The sequence below is a fragment of the Notechis scutatus genome, chromosome 3 (assembly GCF_049901735.1).
Source record: "Notechis scutatus isolate UNSWTSFEM ecotype Mainland chromosome 3, rNotScu1.2, whole genome shotgun sequence".
Lineage (NCBI taxonomy): Eukaryota > Metazoa > Chordata > Lepidosauria > Squamata > Elapidae > Notechis > Notechis scutatus.
Window position 1 is genome coordinate 117,982,701 of NC_142011.1, and position 13,711 is coordinate 117,996,411.

Sequence of the window (13,711 nt, forward strand, 5' to 3'; positions counted from 1 at the left end):
GAAATTCAGATAGTAGACTGGTGATGGTAACTTTTGATGCTAATAATACCACTGGCTACTGATAGCTATTATACTGTGTTTCTTCAGTGATCTATCATTAAGGAAGAACTGCATTGCTCTATAGTCACCTTAAAAGTAATGTTGCTCCTATACTAGAGGTGGTTTGAAATGTCTAACAGCTGTTGGCTGAGTTATAATTAGAAATTGACATTAGCATATTGTGGAAATAGAATAGAATATACAGTATAATAGAATACTTCATTGGCCAGGTGTGATTGGACACACAAGGAATTTGTCTTGGTGTAAATACTCTCAGTATACATAAAGAAAAGGTACTGTATATACTCGAGTATCGACTTATACTCGAGTATATACGGTACATTCATTAAGAATCAAGAATCATAATGTACAACACTTAATGATAGTCATAGGGTACAATCAACAATCAAATCATACTAGGAAACAATGCTGCTCAGGGATATGTTGAGTTGATCAAATTATAATCATTATTCCCACAACACCATGAAGTAAGATGCCATGTTTGTACATGGGGCTGACAAAGAAAGTGACTTGCTCTAGGGCCTAGGCCATATATAAAGTCCACAGAAGAGGTGAATTTTGAAACTTTAAAGTGTCCTGAGAAGAAACATCACTCCTCTCTTTGGCCCGTAATAAAGTTTACTTTTATACTTTGAAGTATTTTGCTGACTGCTCAATAGTTTAAAGATTTCCATCCAACAAACTTAATGATAAAAAAATGTATTTTCTTTAACATTTATTCATGTGAGGAGGAGAAGGCGACAGCAAATAAATTGGAATCTTGATGGATTTCCATGCAAACAGAGTTTCTTTTTCCCCCAAAATTTTATTGAATAAACACTAAAAACATTGAACACAGTATGACTTTCCTGGCAGTTATTTTGCGATACATACTGCAACATGAAACCATATACAACAGTTGATCTCTTACTTATCTTACATTGCTAAGTTGGTGCAATTAACATATTCATTTCCATTTATATTCATATTTACTGCATAATTTCCTTTCACATTCTTTTTCTGTAACTATTTTATCCACTGTATTTCATTATCTTTAAATGTCTTCTCCCTTTAATCCTATACAATATCAGACTTTTTGTCCCGACCTCTTTTCCTCTATTCCAGTCACTTGTACATTTTGTTCCAGACTTACGTTTCTTAAAAACATTGCCTTCTCCCTGTTACCATATATCAGTTTTATGAAAGATTTACCAGGAAACAGGGCATGTTTTTCAATAAATCATTTTTAATAGGAACTTTTAAATATATGTAGTCTGGAAAACATTGTTATAGACACTGAGCCTATGCTTATTTCTTTAAAAATAAATGTATACTAGTTTTATGTCCATGCACACATGTGTTAGTTTGCAGTGAAAAATAGCCAGGATTTGAAACATAAACGTTTCTGATTTGCATTTCAATTATTATAATTTTTAAAAGACACTAAAACTAGAATACCAAAAAGAATCTAGTATGTGCTTCATCGAGTAGAAAGGCCTTTGAATGTGACAAATGTGTCAAGCTTAGGAAAATTGGAATCCCAGAACATCTCACCATCCTCATGCAAAACTTATATACAGGACAGGACTTTTTTTCTCTCTAAAGAAACATCAGTAACCTGTGCTGTGTTGATGGCACTATTCTGACAGTGGAAAATGTAAATACAAGCTTTAGTAAGGAAAATCAAGGACCATAGTAAAAAAAAAAGGGGGGGGACTACCGTTAAATATAACAAACAACCGAGAACAGATACAGCAGGAGTTCCCAATCCTGGGGCTGTGGCCCACTACTGGCCCATGGCCTGTTGGGAATTGGGCCATTGAAGCAGTGGGTTGGTGTGCAAAGCTTCATTTGTACATGCATAGGATTTAAGTTGCATGTGCGAAACCCTCCCCTCATATCGCCAAAGCCGCTGCTGCCAGTCCGCAGAACCAAAAAGGTTGGGGATCCCTCAGCTACAGCAACCAGCCTTAAGATTGACAAGTTGTGAATTGATTCTGTCTTTTAGAATTAACTTTCAACATTAAAGGAACCAGTAGACTAATACTTAGTAGGATAGCAGTGAAGGCCTTGAAAAAGGTATTCTGATGCCATGATATGTCTATATCTACGAAAATCAGAATTGTGTAGGCAGTTGTTTTTCCTATGACTTTCTATGGACTTCTAGGAGGCAGGATAAAAAGAGAATTGAAACTTTTTACATTTGGTGTTGGAAAAGACTCTTAAGAACACTACAAGAAAACAAAAATCGGATCATGCAACAAATCATTCAGAGTTCTCATTTGAGGTACAAATGACCAGTCTCAAATGTTATATATTGGGCACGTAATTGGAAGATCTAAAGGTTGTGGGTAGATCATTCTGGAAAACTTACATGGTTTTTAAAAGTCAATACCAATTTGGTGGCACATAATCAAAATGCGAAAAATAATTTCTAAGGTCAACATAAAAGTTCTATTAAAAAAAGAAATTAAAATACATTTTAAAGACATCACAATGGGCACCAACACTGTGAACCAATAAAATAACAAGCACATTTGGAAAGATATATAATGTATCATCAGAAAAAAAGTGCTCTGTAATGTTCACTTTTAAAGCTAACTTTTTCAGGAAAAGAAATATAGGCCCTGAATTAATCAGCTGCAGATATCACTGATTTATGGTATTAAGGCCCGGAAGGCTTCTTTGCAAGTCAGGCAGAGTACAAGAACTATTTATCAGATGGGAAGTTGTCCTAAATCAGAAACAGTCCTGAATGATGACATAAAGAATACAAAGGTACTTTCTGTACAGGACAAAACATGGAACATGCAGTGATTCAATATAAATACAAGCCAAAGGAACCATTTATGAGTTTGGATAGTTACAGAAAGATCAGACAATCCTCCCCCTCCTCCTTCAGCAATTAAATTTAAAATAAAATTGTATTCTCTCCAATATTGTTTTGTCTGGTGGGGATTTACAACTATACTTTTAACCTGTACCTGGCACATCTGATGCCCACATTATCATGCATTTCTTCCATCCCTGGTACAATTTGTGTTGTTCCCATAGTCAACCTCTACTTTGTCCCAGTGATAAAACTGATAACATTTTTACAGTTTTAATACAAAAACATCAACTCATGGATTCTTCTGGTGGCCCATTTCATCCACCATTCCCTATCAATTTCATCAAAGATTCTGAATATCCTCAAACCAATAAGTGGAGCAAGGGAACATCTGTAATAGGCAACATGATGTTGTGTCATAAAACCAGTAGAAAATAGAACCATGGAAACATCCTTATCAGCAGAAACAGCAGAAATGGAGCCTTGACCAGTGGTCACCAATTGGTGGGCCATGAGAAAATTTTGGTGGGCCTCAGAGAAATCTCAACCCCAGAGCACCCACCCAAAGCGATTAATCCAGGCTGCACAGAAACACAAGGCTGCGCCACCCACATGGCCCGTGGGAACCCTCCCCGCCCACTCACTCCTTACCCAGCAAACTTGCCTGCTAAATTGCTATTTTTCCTTTTTCCGACCATCAACTGTTCTGCTGTGCCAGGAGATTTAGATTAGCTAGGAAGCAGGAAATGGTTGCATTTCTTGCTTTCTAGCTAGTCTTTAGATCTTCGGCTCTGCTTTTAAGCACAGCCGAACCTCCCTTAGGACTGAAGTTTCTATTATTCAGTGCAGACTCACGGCAAGCAAATTTGAGAGACCAAACTAGCCAATGGCAGATAGATAGATCACTGAATGATTCTGTGAGCAACTCAACCTACCTGCCTGCTTTGCCTGATTTTGGGTAAAAGTTTCTCTTTTTTATAAAAAATTCAATATTTATATATTTATAATATTTACATACAAGCCATGCCCAGCCAGTCACATGACCACCAAGCCATACCCACAAATTAGGCCACACCCACAGAACCAGTTAGTGGTCCCTGGGATTTAAAATTATGAGTTTGGTGGTCCCTGAGGTCCAAAAGGTTGGTCACCCCTGGCCTAGACTATGAAAATCTCTTTCCTGTTTATTTATCCTGGTAGCAGATTTTTTAAAGAGATCAGTTTAACACTCTTTCCAAAAAATGTTAATTATGTTTAAAAAGAAGGCTAGTTCTTGTCTAGAATACTAGTAAATCCATGTATACAGGGAGAGTGCATAATGTTTGATCAGAATTACCCAGGCAACTGGGCATATATATATATATCCCAGTCGCTCACTGTGTCATTGCTCAAATAGTTAATGAAGCATTGCAGATTGTTCACCCAGCAAGACTTGTATTGGAAGAAGATGGAAAATGCTATATATTTTGAAACTGGAACAAATAAGTACAAGTTTCTTCTGCAATTGAAGATGATTTGATAAGTATGTGTCCCCTATGGACGGTTAGTGAATATCTTTATGCTGCAATTGGGAGAACCTGAGGATGAGCTCCTAGGCAGGTTTGCAGAGAATGAGACAGGCTACTTAGGCCTACTTAGGCTTTGAGTAGGATCCCTGCAGGTAATATACAAGCTATTTTAGTCATCCAGTCATGTTTGGAACAATGTAACAGTAATCAGGATAGGCTCTATCAGTTCAGCAATGGCTGGATATTGTTTGGGTGCTCTAAGTCAGAGTTTTTCAAACTGAGAACTTGAAGGTGTTCTGTGAGAAGGGGGAAAATTCATTCAAATGTAGTTTTTTTGGGAGGGGACTGCCTTCTAATTAGTCTTGACTCCTGATGTTTAGACAAGTCCTTGCAGGGTTTTTTGGCAGGGTTTTAAAAGAAACTATTGCCTCCTTCCTAGGGCTGAAAGAAAACAACTGGCCCAAGATCACCCAGCTGTTTTGCACCTAAGGCAGGACTAGGACTCACAGTCTGCTAGTTTCTCCCCTAATGTCTTTGTTACATCAAACTGACTCTCTCAAATAGAGCTAGTCTTTAAAAAAGCACTATTCTACCAGAAAAAAATATTATATTTGGCATTTTGTGGCAATTATTTCTAACTGGAAAGTACCCCAGTCCATAAAATTTTGAAGTTTGAAACCCTTTGCTCTAAGCAAATGGGGTGGCAGTGGAGGAATGCTTTAAGAGGACCAAATATAAAAGAGTATTTCTTTTTTAGATGTGAAGAAGGCATTCATTAAGCTTTCATGTAAAGTTTCTGTAGTAGCATCATAGGAATTTTGTCCCTTTGGGGAAAAAAGTCACCTTTGGAGATATTAAGCTGAAACATTTAGTAAGATAGAGTAACACCCACAATTTCTCCTCCCTTTGACCATGTTTAAAGAAACATTTTTAAAAGTTACCTGGTCTTTCCTGCAAAACTTCCTTGGCCCACTGAAAATAGGAAAATGAAAGAAATACTGTATATATATTGTGTTCTGATTTTTTTTTGAAATGGTACATGCTGCAGCTCTTGAGTATGCAGACTCTGTGTTGCAAACACGTTACTCCCATGCTCAGGCTGTCTGGACAGCCACAATGTAAGTCTATCAACTCTTCAGTTCAGCACATTTGTTAATTTTGTACTGATTGGTGGCTACTATACTGAATAAAGAACTCCTCCAAAAAATGATTGTTGCAAAATTGGCACTAATTTATCCCTATTTGTAGATGCATATGTGTTCTGTCTCACTTGTAGCCACAAGTGAGAGTCCAAATGTCCCAAAGAAATAAACACGAACAAATAATACCAGAAACCACAGAGTTAACTTGTCTCTGTAATCGTCGTTGGCAGCTTTCCCAGAAACTGTCTTCAAGCCGAGATAACGAGCCACAAGATAAATCAGGAACAGGAACAGAGGCTTCTTCAAAGCTGCGCAGTAATTAACGAAGTTTGATCCAGACAAGGGCCGTTAACTAACACGCCTCCTTATATTCCTTGGAGGGGCATGTCAGTCTCTCTAATTAGTCTCTGACTTGATGTTTCTTTTCAAATTGTGTTTGACGTCTCAACCTACGTCTAGTCCTTGCATCAACCCAACATTCGTCATCACTCAAGGACTCTGGTATGTTCTGTGGATCAGCTGCTGACACTTGAGGCATGATTGAAGTGGAAGGTTCTGGAGAGGAGGGAGTTTCCGACATTCCCTCATCCTCCTGGCTCACGTCTGCATCTCTCAGAGCAGGCTCCAATTCCAATGCCAAACCTTCCTCATCACTCAACCCTGTGTCTTCTGATACATCAGACTCAAAGCTCACAGCAGGCTCAAACCTTCCAGTCACAACACATATGTTAACTAGATAGTTGAAATAAAAGGACTTGACTGTCTAGCCAACAATTTGGGACACCTACCCCTTTATATTCCTGCTGCTTTTCCTTTCCCTTTTTTGTGGGCAACAGTGACAACAATGTTAGTTACTTCTACTAAGTGTCAGCCTCAAGAGATATCCATCCCTACCTATCAAGATATCTCCGCTCCTAATTATGGCTCATTTGTTGCTATGCTTTTTACTTCTCTTTCGGCTGTCATGAAACGGTGGGAGGGGGAATCTTCGAAGGGAAGAAGGCAGGAGGTGTTTTGCATTCTTTTGCTGGGTGAAGAAAGGGAGGGGGGATTCTTTGTTGTAACTTTCCATTTCTCACTAACCTCTGTCCTCTTTTATGCGCAACTGCAAACTTTTATCAAAATATGTCAAGGTCACTGACAGTAGCCTCATCATCACCTAGAGATGACCACATGATCCTATTCAGAAGTTTTAATTGGAAGAATCATTTGATCTCTGGAGGGGGGAGCAATTCTATCCCTTTGTATATGCATTTTACCCGCCAATATTTTAGTTTCGAATTGATTCTGTTTGCTACCATTCATTTTCCAGTAAAAGATAAATTCTGCTCTATACCATGGAGTCTGAGTATTTCTTTCTTGGGATTTAGAAGGAGCACAGTCTGACATTATTCGAAACTAAAAATACATCAACCCACCCGGAGAAAACAGCAACTTTCTTCCGAGGGGCTTCATCTCATGTCGTGTCCAGCCAGCGATGAAGAGGACCAGGGAGCTGTGGGGGGCAGCCGTTATTGCTGCCAGAGATGCCGGCTGCTGATTTACTGGCCGACCTGACTCTGGAAGAAACCCCAGCTGAGATGCCCAGATGGTCGTTGGGGGTTGGTTGGAGAGATCGGGACGACCCCCTCCTCCCAGAATCACTGTAAGACGAAGAGGTGCAAAGGAACGGCTGTGGCAGGAGGGGAGGAGATGGAATGCAGGCTGGATCAAGGCGGCAGATTCCTTATGGATGCTTCTGAAAAGCCCGGCACGGCTCAAAGGTATGAGGGGAAGAGGGAGCGAAGTCAGCCCGGAGAAGTCAAGCCAACCCCACCCCTAGCCCAACCTACGCCGGTGCAGCCACCCGCGGCCGCCTGGGGAGCCCCAGCAATAGGTGTGCTTCCTGGAAGGCGCCCCTGCCTCCCTTAGATGTGAAATTTGGAGGAAATCCCAGAGACTTGGGGTTTTTCCTGGTGCAAGTGGGAAGCTACATGGCAGAATTTGAAAGGGAGTTCATTTCTGAAGCAGCCAAAGTGAGATGTGTCACCAGGACCCTGGAAGGGATGGCAGCAGACTGGGTGGTGACTTTGTTCAATGATAACTCCCCCAACTGCGAAACCTCGATGTTTTCATGACTGCATTGAGGAGAAGATTTGAAGACCCCCTGGCAGAGAGAAGGGCTAGAATAAAAATGAAAACCTTGACCCAAGGGGGGAGATCGGTGGCAGATTACACCCAGGAGTTCAGGCAGTTGGTCTCCTGTCTCCGAGGTTGGCCCCAAGAGGCCCTGGTGGAAACCTACAAAGACGGCTTAAATGAAGATGTATACCACATGTGCATCTCCCGGAAGGATCCACGTGATTTGCAGTCGTGGTACTTGCTGGCGGAAGAGGTGGATATTGATCTGGCTCGAAACAGACGCAGAAGGGGCCCTGGCTGGAGAAATCAAAACCCCCCACGCCCCCAAGAGGCCTCCACTCCCCAAAGAGGAGGGATGGCAGCAAGAGCCAAGACCACAGCCTGTTTCCGTTCGGGAAAGAGGGCCACCGGATGGCGGAGTGCCGAGTCAAGTTGGTCCCACCAAAACCGCAGGGTCCAGGGACGAAGCCCGGTAAACCCCCAACCAAGCCCCGCGAGACCGGACTGAAGGCGAGGAGGTTGTAGAGGTCGCCCTTCCGGCGGGGAGGAGCTGGGACCTCCAACCTTACTCGACGAGACCGATTCGGAGGATGACGCCTCGGTAAGTCCTACCCAGGGGCCCATGACCATCCCAATAAAGTTAAGGGACCCTACATCGGGGACCGAGGGAGAGATGTTGGCCTTGTTGGACTCGGGGTGCACGAGGTGTGTAATTAACATGAAAGTAGTTAAAGACATGGGCATCGGACTGAGAACCTTGAAAATGCCCATAGCTTTCTGTCAATTGGACGGATCTGTGGCGGGAGGTAGCCCGGCAAGCTTTATAACGGAACCCTTAGAAATGACCATGGGAACTCACCGCGAGATTTTGTGCTTTATTGTGGCCCCTGGGATGGAACAGCCTTTAATACTGGGACTACCTTGGCTTCGGAAATGGAACCCCCACATAAACTGGAGGGAAGGGTGGATACGCATCCGCACCGATCGCCCACCGGAAGGGGAGGAGCCCCACTCTCGGGAGGGGGAGGAGAAGCCCCATCCGAAGCCCCAAGTTCCGGCCGAGGCAGCTTCCGCAGGTGTCGAACGAGTGGAGGGGAGGAGAAAATCCCAAGGAATACTGGGACTTAAGAGAAGTGTTTAGTGAAAAAGCCTCTGACGAGCTCCCTCCCCATCGATCAACCGATTGCAGCATCGAATTTCTACCGGGGTAACGCTCCCGAAACCGAGCTGTATCCGATGACACCGGAGGAGCTGGAAGAACTGAGAGCGTTCATCGACAAAAACCTGAAACGTGGTTTCATCACGCCTGCCAGACCCGAGTGGCGGCCCCTGTAATGTTCCGCGAGAAGAAAGATGGCTCAAAACGTTTGGTAGTGGACTATAGAAATTTAAACGCGTGTCGGTGGAGAATATGTACCCCCTCCCCTGATGAAGGACATGATAGCCCACCTGGCGAAGGGGAAGATTTTCACAAAGTTGGACTTGAGGGAGGCATACTACAGGATCCGAATTAAGAAAGCGATGAGTGGAAGACTGCGTTCAACTGCCCGATGGGTTGCTTCCAGTTCAACGTTCTTCCTTTCGGCCTACAGGGGCGCCCGCTGTTTTCATGCAAATGATAAATCAAGTGCTCCACGAACATCTATACAAGGGGTTCTGGTCTACCTTGATGATATTCTCATCTACACGGAGAATAAAGACGAACATGTGAAACTCGTACGCTCGGTGTTGCACAAGTTGAGGGCAGCCAAACTGTACGCCAAACTGTCCAAGTGTGAGTTCCATCAAGAAAAAATCGACTACTTGGGATATCGTATCTCTCCCGAGGGCATCGAGATGGATCCAGAGAAAGTGCGAGCTGTATTGGAATGGGCCCCCGAGAACCCGGAAGCAACTTCAAAGTTTTCTTGGGTTTGCCAACTTCTATCGGCAATTCATCCCGTCTTTTGCAAAAATAGCAATGCCCATCACCAACCTCCTGAAGACAAAGGGGGAAGCGAAACCAAAACCCAACCAACCGTTGAACTGGTCCATGGAATGCCAAGCCGCATTTGAAAAGCTAAAAAGACTTTTCGCTGCAGAACCAGTATTGAAACACCCCGACATGGATGCCCCTTTCGTGATCCAAGCTGATGCAAGCGATGTGGCGGTGGGGGCGGTCTTACTTCAATTAAATGAGAAGGGGACACTACAGCCGTGTGCTTATACCTCCCGTAAATTGACTGACACTGAAAGGAGATGGGCCGTCTGGGAGAAGGAAGCTTTTGCAGTCCGTTGGGCTCTACTAACCTGGAGACAATTTTTGGAAGGAGCGAAACATCCATTTGAGGTATGGACGGACCATAAAAATCTGGAAGCTTTAAAGACTCCTCGAAAGCTATCTCCTAAGCAGGTTAGGCGGGCTCAGTTTTTCAAGCGATTCAATTTCTCGTTGAAGTATATCCCAGGGGGAAAAAATTTTATGGCGGATGCTTTGTCTAGAATGCCTCAATACAACAGTATCCGAAAAGAAGTGGTAAGACCAATCGTGTCCACTACACAGTTGGCTGCTCCTGTAATTACCAGAGCACAAAAAAAGAGACCAGGAGAGGGATCTGTCCACTGACCTGATGGAACGATTTAAAGAGGCTTTGAAAACAGATGAGTGGCTCTAGCAAATGCGAATAATTGCACTATTCGAGATGGTGTAGCCTGGATAGGTGCAAAATTGTATGTACCCCAAATCCTGAGAAGCCAAGTTTTACAACAAACGCATGATTCTAAAGCGGCTGGTCATTTTGGGTTTGTGAAGACTCTACATTTGGTGAAACGACAGTTCTGGTGGCCTTCGCTGAAAAAGGACATTGAGACTTATGTGGCGAGCTGTCCAGTTTGTGCTTCAGCGAAAAGGCCGCCTGGTAAACCACCAGGTTTGTCACCAGAATGTGGCCAGGCCAACGGCACCTTGGAAGGAAATTTCCATGGACTTTATAGTAGATCTACCCGAGAGTGTTGGACACACTGTCATTTGGGTAGTGACTGATTTGTTTTCCAAACAAGCTCATTTCATCCCTTGCTCTAAGATTCCTTCAGCGAAATCATTGGCCAGAATGTTCATTATACATGTCTACAGGTTGCATGGCGTTCCTGAGCGTGTAGTTTCTGATGGGGGTCCAATTTACCTCGAACTTTTGGAGAGAATTCTTGAAATTGATAGGCTCCACCCAGAGCCTAAGCTCCGCCCATCATCCCCAAACTAATGGGGCCTGTGAGAGGACAAACGGGGTGTTAGAACAGTACCTCAGATGTTATATAAACTATCAGCAAGATAATTGGGTGGATTTACTGCCTTTTGCGGAGGTGGCGTATAATAATTCTGTACACAGTAGTACGGGATTTACTCCTTTCAAAGTAGCCACGGGACAAGATTTTGTGCCCATACCTGAACTGCCTCGAGAAAACCCCACTATCCAATCATTGGACGATTGGATATCTAAGCTTCAACAAAATTGGCCGGTCGCTCGCAAAGCTCTGGACGAGGCACACCAATCTCATAAGAAATTTGCTGACAGAAAGCGAGCCCCACAGATGATGTATAAGGTGGGGATAAAGTTTTCCTCTCGACCAGATATTTGCAGACTACTCAGAAGTCGAAGAAGTTGGGTCCTAAGTACGTGGGACCTTTTCCCATTGAGAGGATTGTAAATCCGGTGACTGTTCAACTGACTTTACCAAAGACTCTTCGTCGTATTCATCCTGTTTTCCACATTAGTCTGTTGAAACCAGAACATACCAGTACTTTGCGGCCGACCCAGTCTGATCCACCCGTGCCCCTGTTGATCGAGGGGGAACAACATTTCGAGATTAAAGAAATTCTAGATTCTAGGAAATGGAGGGGTCGTGTCCAATATCTTGTAGCGTGGAAACATTTTCCTCCTTCCCAAGCTGAATGGGTTAATGAAAAAGACATTAGGGCCCCTGATTTGCTTAAAAAGTTTTATGCCAAATACCCTGATAAACCATAGAAATGTATGCCAATGTTAATACATGATTGTTTTTCTCTTACAGGGACTAATGTCCTTCTTCTAGGGGGTCCGAGCCTCAAGAGATATCCATCCCTACCTATCAAGATATCTCCGCTCCTAATTATGGCTCATTTGTTGCTATGCTTTTTACTTCTCTTTCGGCTGTCATGAAACGGTGGGAGGGGGAATCTTCGAAGGGAAGAAGGCAGGAGGTGTTTTGCATTCCTTTGCTGGGTGAAGAAAGGGAGGGGGGATTCTTTGTTGTAACTTTCCATTTCTCACTAACCTCTGTCCTCTTTTATGCGCAACTGCAAACTTTTATCAAAATATGTCAAGGTCACTGACAGTAGCCTCATCATCACCTAGAGATGACCACATGATCCTATTCAGAAGTTTTAATTGGAAGAATCATTTGATCTCTGGAGGGGGGGGAGCAATTCTATCCCTTTGTATATGCATTTTACCCGCCAATATTTTAGTTTCGGAATTGATTCTGTTTGCTACCATTCATTTTCCAGTAAAAGATAAATTCTGCTCTACACCATGGACTCTGAGTATTTCTTTCTTGGGATTTAGAAGGAGCACAGTCTGACACTAAGTCTCACAGTCACCCTGGTCACCACGTGTCTGGACTCTTATAATGCACTTTACATGGGGCTGCCCTTGATGAGTATTTGGAAGCTTCAGTTAGTTTGGAACACTTTCGCGCAAGCCTAGACTTGCATATGTGTCACCTCTTCTGTGGGAGCCGCATTGGCTACCAATTTACTTCTGGGCACAATTCTTGGTGCTAGTTACATAGCTTGGGGCCAGGTTATTTGAAGGACTGCCTCTTCCACATTGCATCCATCCAATCCACCAGGATGGGAAGGCAGAGCATGTTCCCAGTTGTATTGATTAGGTGTTATATGTGGAAATAACATATGTATTGCAAATTACACCTAAGAAAATATAGAACAAAAGGGACTCCATTTTTTGTTCAAGATGTGACCTTTTTACAATGATTACTGGTTATATAACTGTATCTAACAACTATGTACTGTTTTGTGACTTGTTATGTTATAAAGTAAATGTCAGATTTTTGGCTGGAACATGGGGGTTTGTATTTTAGCTTGAGAATTAATGTAAGAGATGCTAGGGTCATTCTGACCTGAACGGAACTGGTTAATGATCCACTGTGTTCAGAAGAACATAATAGGAAGATGCCATGAGAACAAGGGTAGTTTCCAAAGAAAAGGAAATAGGTGGTTTTGCAAAGGGAATTCTTTACTTAATAATAAAGCTCTTTCATATTGTTCATGTGTCTCCGGCTGTATTTTGTGATTATTCTCACATTAGGGATTGACACTTGGTGAGAACACAATGAGAGCCCCTTCTTTATGGAACATCGTTTCTTCTGAGGTATGCTGCCCCCCCCCCCCATCCTGTTGCTTTTCTGAAAGGTCCTAAAAACAAGGTTTTGTCAGTGGGCCTAGGAACCACAAATGGAGAGGAAACCTCCAAGCGGCTGATTTGATTGTGTTATTGCTGCCATGGAGGGGGCGGATTTCTTAAAATGAGTCTTATTATGTGATGGATTTTATAAATTTTGTAAACCGCCCAGAGTCACCTATATAAATTTCTTTAATAAATAAGTAATTTGTGTGTAAACTTATTGGGATGTAGTAAAACTCACTTCTGAGTAATTGTGCATATGCTACAACTAAAATTAAGTTTGGTAAGTTACCTTTTAATTACTGTAATACCATCAAGCTACAATTCTTTAATTATTTAACTTGGAATGACCTTCTGTGAAACACAATGGACTCTGCTTTTGAAGAGGACTGCACTATAAAGTCTCTTTCCAACACATTTTGCTGATTTTTTTTTTCATTTTTCCACTGCTTTCTGTATAAATACTTTTTTCAGAAACTAGTCCTATTTATCAGGGTATTTTTATTTTAAACATAACCTTCATTTCAGCATATGCTGTATTTTTTTCTTGACAAGTCCTCTCTTGTTCTTGACAAGTCTTAGAATAGAAGGAATAAAAATAGTTTGTCTAAGAAGCCAAAAGCAGGCCAAATT